The following is an 8239-nucleotide window of genomic DNA, read 5'->3' as shown; positions in this document are numbered from 1 at the left end:
TTTTCCTGAATTTGTACTAGGGATATGTTTTTTCAGAGTCTTCATCATTCTTCACCGTCTTCGTCTTTCCTTTTGAGCCTTTTCCTTTCTCAAGGTTCTGGTTTGCACGGCGGAGATGGATGAGTTGAGGGAAAGAGGTGTGTGGTTTCAAACTGGGCCATAAGAGATCCGACTCTGGATCCGCGTCGACGCCGCTGATATACTCCACCCAGACTACTACTTCGTCGGCGATGAATGTTCTCCCCACCAGGAACATCTACCCCTCCGGGAAGATCTTCACATTCATCTGCCCCACCGACGATGAATGCTCTCTGATCATGTTTTGGATTTGTATATGTGCAGGATTTCATGTCTGAAGATATGATCTTTTGTGGTGTTTTTGATGGGCATGGTCCGCACGGTAAAACTTGCTTCAAAGGGAATGTAAAATCTGATAGTGTAGAATTTGAGAAGGATTCCTCCACAGAGGATAAACTGAACTCTATGTGGATTGCTTTTGTAGTGGGAGCACTGTTGTGACTATAGTGAAGTGGGTAGTAGAAGAGAACCATTTTACTTTTATGATTGTTTCCCATTCTTTTCAATTTTCTTGATTTCTTATCTTACTAGGGTTCCAATCTGTTCTTGACAATGGCGCAAGGGCAAGCTTCCTTTCCTCTCCATCTTTCTCTGATTTTTTATTGGGTTCTCTTGGGATTTCCTATTAGTGTATTGCGGTCTTGAAATTGGGATTTTTGGGATGGTTCATTGGATTTTCTATGCAGGTTTTTTATCACAATTTTGGAAGTTGGAGTTGAATTGGGATTTTGATTTTGTGTTCCCATTTGTGAGCTTGAAACTGTTAGGTTTAATTTAATTTGTGAGTGGTGGTTGTTGGTGGTGGTGCCAGTGGAGGTGAGGAGCAGCAACCCCTGACGGTGCTCCGGTGATAATGCTCGGTCGTACGACAACGACAACATTGTCTTGGTGGCGACTCCAGATTGCGCGGCGTGGTGGGCGGTGGGAGAGGAGGAGTCTCATGCTTAATTGTACAAATAAGCCATTCAAAAAATTTTAATACACCTCAGCATGCCACGAGATCTAAAAATATTACACTTCAACATGTGCAAACGACGGTAATGAAAACTTAATAGAGATAGCTTAATTGGCTCATTTTAACAAGTTTATGGACCCGATTGATATAAAAAAAATGATGACCCACTTGAGATTGACACACAGATACAAAGACTAAATGAGGGTTTAAACCTTAAAACATTAATTCGAGTTTTTAGTGTACTTCGAATATTATTAGACTAATCTTCTTCTTTTTCTAATTTCAGTTTCAACTTTATCATTTTATTGTCTTTATTGTTTTGAATTTAGTTTCTATTTTCTCTTGTATTTTTCTATCAACTACTTATATATTGCATCATGGAAAATGACACTTGAACAACCATTTTTGACAACATTTAGACACGCGCACACGTGTCAAAATCTGAGTGGTCCATTTTCATTTAATTTTTCCAACTGGACCACTCAGATTTTGACACGTGTGCGCGTGTCTAAATGTTGTAAAAAATAGTTGTTCAAGTATCATTTTCCTTGGATCATTTACTTGATTTATTGTTTTTGTTTTCCAGCTCACCGTTATGAATTTAGTTCATGTTTTCATCATCTTCTATTAAATTTTCTTGTTCTGCATTTTTTTTTTCAAAGTATCTTACTAATTTTTAACTTTTTCAAACTCAATGCAATCCCTCAATCTTCAAAATAACAAATAAATTTTAATCAATAAACTTATATATGACATTGTTTCTTAGACTGAACTAGATTGATCTCTATACTACATCAGTAAAGAAGAAATATTTAGTTTTATTTTATAAGGCTTATTTGACATAAAAGACTTCTATTTAGTATAACGATGAAATTAACCATTTTAATGTTTATTTTTTAATTCTTTTTTAATAGTCTCATAGGTTTCATGGCTTCATCATAATACTAATTTTATATTTATCAAATTGAATGGTCCATTTTAGGATTGTCAACGAACGAGTATGAGTAGTAGTTTCGAGCTACCTTCTCCGTCGGATAAATATTTACTATCCTCTTCATTGGATAAATATATGTTACCTTCTTCATTGAATAAATATTTGTCTCGTACCATTTTAATATTCGTGTGGTATCCGTTATGTGGGTATTTGCATATTAATTTAATATTGTAGATATTTACAAAACAAATTCTAAAAATATTTAACAAAATATTTTAATCATAAAAATTTATAAAAAGAATTTAAAAAAATCTATATAAAAATCTATAAAAGATCTATACATAAAACTGGATTTTAAATATTCAATCAAATATAATCCGAGAGATGGACGTAAATGGAAAAGGGCAGAATCAATTGTTTTCCTTGAAATTTACATACAAAATATATACATATGTGGAAAAATGACACAGGAGAAAAAAAGGTTACTAGAAGAATGAAAATGAGATACGTAACTATAAAGAAAAAAAAAAAAAAAATATATATATATATATATATATATATATATATATATATATATATATATATATATATATAATGGTATTTTGATAAATTAAGGATTATTAAATATGATTATGATACTTACATCCATTCCGTTAATATGTGAGTATAAAAAATACATGTACTCAAATATCTATTTATAGTATCATTTTTTACACATTGTTGATTTTATCCGAAATGGATCCAGATTTTTTTACATCTCTAATTAATCCTAGTTTAAAATATTAATTGATGATTTATATATAATTCAATACATTTCTATTATTAATTATCAATTACAATGTATTTAATGCTTTAATATACATTCTATAAATAACACATTTCAACTTTAGTGGCTTAATTTGTTTTGTGCTTTAATAATTTTAAAATACTTTTTCTTGGTTTATTTATTTTTGAAAATCTTTAATTTTAATTCATAATTTATTTTTATCAATTTTAGTCATTTACTTTTTAATTATCCCTAACTTTGGTTCTTTAATTTTTTTTACGCGTTTTTTATCCTTTAATTTTTAATCATTTAAACTTTGTTTAGATTTTGGTCTTTAAAAATATGTTGAATTTAATTTGGTAACAAATCCTTTCCAATTTTCGTGAAAAAGACAGAAATGTCATGCATTGTTTTTCTCTGTTTGTGATATGTTCAAAGCAACAAAACACTACAAATATTAGACTTAAAATTTTAAAAAATTACTGATGATTATGTAAAGCACCTTGGGAACCAAAACTAAAAATTAAAGTGAAATATTTTTTGTTTGAAAAATAAAATAAATAACAATTGGCATAAAATTAATTTGAGATATTTATTTACAAAAGAGTAAAATTTAAAGATTAAATAACACTAAATTAAATATTACAATTTATGTTTAGATAGAAGTAAAATTGAAAAGACTAATATGAAATACTCTTTATCTTCCTCTTCTTTTTATCCTAGACCCTAAATAAACTTCATACACATTCAAAAATTTCTTAAACATTAGAATATCAAACTCATTTAAATAAGAAAAATGAGTCATAGACAAAACATATTATTAACACTTTATATATATATATATATATATATATATATATATATATATATATATATATATATATATTTAGAGAGAGAGAAATCATCACTTTCTATTAAAAATAAAAAGTTTGCATGCATGTCTTAGAAATACAAACCAATAGGGAGAGTCCTACCTTAATCGTAATGTGAATTACGTGCAGTAGTTTGGTGAACAACTATTGTACGTTAGTTTTTTCTTTATTCTATTTTATCTTTATTTTGGAATATTACTCAAATTGTAGTAAATAAATAATCATCATTGCCCTCTGAAATCTAATCTTTCTGCCCTTGTTTTTGTTTTCTTCTCTGGTTACATATTTCCAACAAGCCCAAATTCTCTCTGACTTCTGGATTGGTTGGTTAGAGAGATTTGGATTCTGAATTCTTTCTGAGCATTTTGGTGATCTGGGTTCGTTTGATCCTCAATATTTAATCTTGATTGTTGTTTTCTTCTTGGTGCCTTAATTTTACTTTCAGGTTTGTTTAACTGAGCGCGCAAAATTTTCTGAATTAATTGCTTCATAGTTTGAATGTTTGCTTCAACTTGAAAAATGGGTGTATTTGGTTTCTGACAGATTATTTGAGCTGGTATTAAATTTCAAGGAAAAGAGAAAACTTGAAAGCTGAAAATGACTATCGTGAACCTAGAACCCAGGGCAAAGAAGACAAAATCAAGGAAGAACAAAGCAGTGGCTGATGAGAAGGCACCTTTGATACCTAAAACTCTCGAGGCTGATTCTTCAGGGTTTGATGATTTCAATGGTGCTTCATTTTCTGGGGCAGTTTTCAACTTGTCCACCACAATTATTGGTGCTGGGATCATGGGGTTGCCCGCATGTGTTAAAAAATTGGGGATGATACCTGGTCTTCTTTCTATAATCTTGATTGCTTTTTTGACAGAGAAGTCAATTGGGTTCATGATTAGGATTTCCCGGGCAGGGAATCTTTCTTCTTATGCCACTCTAGTGGGGGATACATTTGGAAAATTTGGAAAAGCCCTGGTGCAGATATGTGTCGTAGTCAACAACATTGGAATGCTGATCATTTACATGATTATTATCGTAAAAAACTATATTCTTAAGATTAATACCTTAGATTCTATGAACTTAATTAGAATGCTTGACAGGGTAAATTTTAATTTTTTTATGCAGTGTTGTCATCTGATCATTAATTGTCTTTGCGGTAAAGTCATGTCTGTGTGGTTTCTAATTAGTTCGCTGTACGCAGAATTTTGCCCTTATCGCGTATGAATCTACTCAATATTATTTTGGTGGACTTGTTATCTAGTTCATGGTTAATATTTTAGGGTTAATATTTTAGTTGAACGTGGACACTTCAAGTGTTTAGATGAAAACTTTTGGGTTGTGATTCAGCTTTGTGTTGTTTATATTGAAGGTGATGTGATTTCTGGAACATCTTCTAGTGGAGTTCATCATTATGGTTTACTTGAAGGATGGTTTGGAGTTACTGGTGGACAGGACGTACATTTGTTCTTCTTGTTATAACACTCTCTGTGTTTGCACCTTTGTCCTGCTTCAAGCGCATTGGTAAGTGTTTCTTCTTTCTTGTTTTAAAGTGAAAATTAAAAACATGATATATCACAATTTGGATTGACCGCCAATTGTTGTGGTTGTGACAATGCTTAGGTGTTGTTAAACATGTCAGGTTTTCATCTCAAATACTCAAGTATTTATTTGAAGTGTTGACAGGCAAGATGAATTAGAAATAAGGCTTGACATAAAATGGACTACCTATTTTCTTGATGTTAACTGCTTTAATTTTTATGTTTCTCAGTTTTTTTTTATGGTTTGAATTGAATATAATATGTTTATGGTAGAAATTGAGCAAACAAGTAACTGAAACTTTATAAAAACTTTTTGTTGTTTTGTTGCCATAGATGTGGTGTTGGAGTATGACACCTTAGTGACATCACATACTAACATGAACTATAATGTCTTAAATACTTTGGCTTAAGTTATTTCTATACAAAAAACTCATGATTTTTTTTTTCATACTGTGCTTTTTGCAGATTCGTTGAGATACACTTCTGCATTATCATTTGGTTAGCAGTTGTCTTTCTCGTCATTGCTGTGGGAATTTCAATTTTCAAGATTGGAATTGGAGGCATTGAGATGCCTAGATTATTCCCTATCATTACTGATGTTCCTCAGTTTTTGAACTGTTTACAGTACTCCTGTGGTTGTCACAGCCTACCTATGCCACTTCAATGGTATGAAAGTTTCTCGACCATTGTTTCGAGCTCTTTACCCTGTTTTAATGTTTTTATTGAAAACAGACATATGTAGATATAAGTTTGTCAATAATTTAATTTCAAAAAATATTGTGACTTGTGAGGTCATTCTTACAGTTCCTTTATAAGCTCACTCCAGTTCATGTCCAACTAATTTGAAAAGAAAACTGAGGGTAAAGTGGTTTGGTAAATGAATATTGATTTATGCCTGGCTAAAGTTATTTGGTTTATTTCCGAGTGTTCATCATGATACAAAACTGGAACAGTAGAGCCTTTTTTAGTTTGAGAAAATATATTTTCTATTTAATTTTGTTCTCATTTGATTTCCTGTTTTTTAAAGTTTATACAAAAAAGAACTTTTATTGTTTCTGTTTTCACAGTTTCTTGTATAAACTTTAGAAAACAGGAACAAAGTGTTAAACCACAAACGTTTTCTCAACCCAAATAGATCCTAAAATCTCTTCATCTTGTTAATCATATACTTCATTCTGAGTTGATAACATGATGAATGGTAATATGCCTTTCGTATCCTATGCTTGGTTGCTTAAAGTCATGGTAGAAATTACTAGCAGATGCCTCAAGTGCTATTAGGCCCTTGCAAAAGTTTCAGTTATGTGGGAATGGAAGCATAACATGACTGCAGTTAGCTATACTGATTTTACGTGTTTACTTCATGGATATAGTTTGATATTTGTATTGTGTGCACTCTTCTTTTGCAGTACACCCCATAGACAATGAACTCGAGGACTCATCACAGATTCGTGGGGTTGTGCGTGCTTCCCTTGCTCTATGTGCTTCAGTGTACTTATTGACAAGCTTCTTTGGGTTCCTTCTATTTGGTGAAGGAACTCTGGATGATGTGCTTGCAAATTTTGACACTGATCTTGGGATTCCTTTTGGTTCTGTGCTCAACGATGCTGTTCGTGCTACCTATGCTGCACATCTTATGCTTGTGTTTCCAGTTGTCTTCTATGCAGTGCGGATCAACCTTGATGGTCTTTTGTTTCCATCATCTAGGCCTTTGGTTCTAGATAACATCAGATTTTCAATGATTACTGTGGCCCTTATTGTTTTTTCCTTTTGGGGAGCAAATTTCATACCCAGCATTTGGGATATTTTCCAGTTCACTGGAGCAACGGCTGCAGCATGTTTAGCATTCATATTTCCAGCTGCCATCATCCTTAAGTAAGTTTGGTGCTGGATTTTTCAGTTCAGTAGTGCATGAAATTTTCAAAATGTTATATTTTAAGTTGTGTTTAGATAAGTATTAAGTACCCACCATGGGAGGGATGAGAAAAATGAAAGTAACAATTGAATAATGGCATTGTAAAGAGGCGGATTCATGTTGGTTAAAAAGGGTGTAAAAATCCTGGATGAAGTTGTGTTGTGTATTGTACTGATTCTGCCTAACAGCCACTTGTCATGCATGGAAAACTTCTTGATCTCTGTGCTCTTTTTAGTGGTGATTAATGAACTCGACATTATCATTAAAAGTTTGTTTTATTACTACAGGGATCGGTACAACATTGCAACTAATAGGGACAAGATTCTGTCTGTCTTCATGATAGTCCTCGCAGTCTTTGCAAACGTTGTGGCTATATACAGTGATGCACTTGCCTTGATCAAGACTAGTCTTAGCTCAATGGGAGTGATTTCATGAAACTTTCTTTAGAAGTCCACACGCAATATGTTCATACTTGCAGAAACAGGAGTGACAGGGTTATTGGCCAAGTAGAAAATTGATGTTTTCTGAGAGGTACGAATGATGGGTTGATTGTAAGATAAAGAAGCAACCCAATGTGTTGTTCTTCAAAATTGTGTAAAGGCCTGCAACATGTTCATCCTCCTTTGGAATTTGCTCTATATGGTATTGTAGTTCTAGAGGCTCTTCTTGATTGTCAATGTAACATAGAATGTTGGCTGAATGATTGAAGGGACGTGCTATGAATTATGAAATAATGATGTAGGTGAGAGAACTGTGAGCGTGCTTGTAATATATTGTGTTGTAAATTCTCCCCTATAGAACACTTTTCGATGTTGTGCCTTAGAGTTTCATGAAATCTGTTTGAACACAAGCTGTCATATGTTGAAGAAAAATTGACTACATCATTATAAGGTTCCAGCAATACTATATACGGCAATAACGAGTTAGGAAAGAACACGAACTCCACTTCTATTGAAGATATGGATGAGGATGAAGAATGAGAGGCGTATAAAATTTCACTCTGCATAACTATCACTCAATAAAATAATGTGGTCTACAATTATTAAACTTTCAGAATTTGACAAAAAAGATAATAGTGCCCTTTCGAACTCTCCAAATTGTTTTTCTTACCACATGATTCCAAGTTCTGGGATTTCTATTTCAGAACCTTGATTTTGCGTTTCGGAAAGAACTTTTCGGAATAAGTTCTT

General features: G+C 32.5%; 1 pseudogene across 1 annotated transcript; it reads left to right on the top strand.

Annotated features, from left to right (window-relative positions):
• Window positions 1-3834: 3834 nt before the first annotated feature.
• LOC124833066 (amino acid transporter AVT6B-like) lies at window positions 3835-7873 on the top strand (annotated as a pseudogene). Its single transcript, XR_015781075.1, has 7 exons — window positions 3835-4050; window positions 4149-4634; window position 4700; window positions 4969-5120; window positions 5603-5803; window positions 6544-7009; window positions 7337-7873. The product of XR_015781075.1 is annotated as an amino acid transporter AVT6B-like (transcript).
• The last annotated feature ends 366 nt before the right edge of the window (window positions 7874-8239 follow it).

Source organism: Vigna umbellata, chromosome 7, assembly GCF_029865625.1.
Source record: "Vigna umbellata cultivar VRB3 chromosome 7, Vumbellata_1.0, whole genome shotgun sequence".
NCBI lineage: Eukaryota > Viridiplantae > Streptophyta > Magnoliopsida > Fabales > Fabaceae > Vigna > Vigna umbellata.
This window is presented reverse-complemented; position numbering and strand designations above follow the sequence as displayed.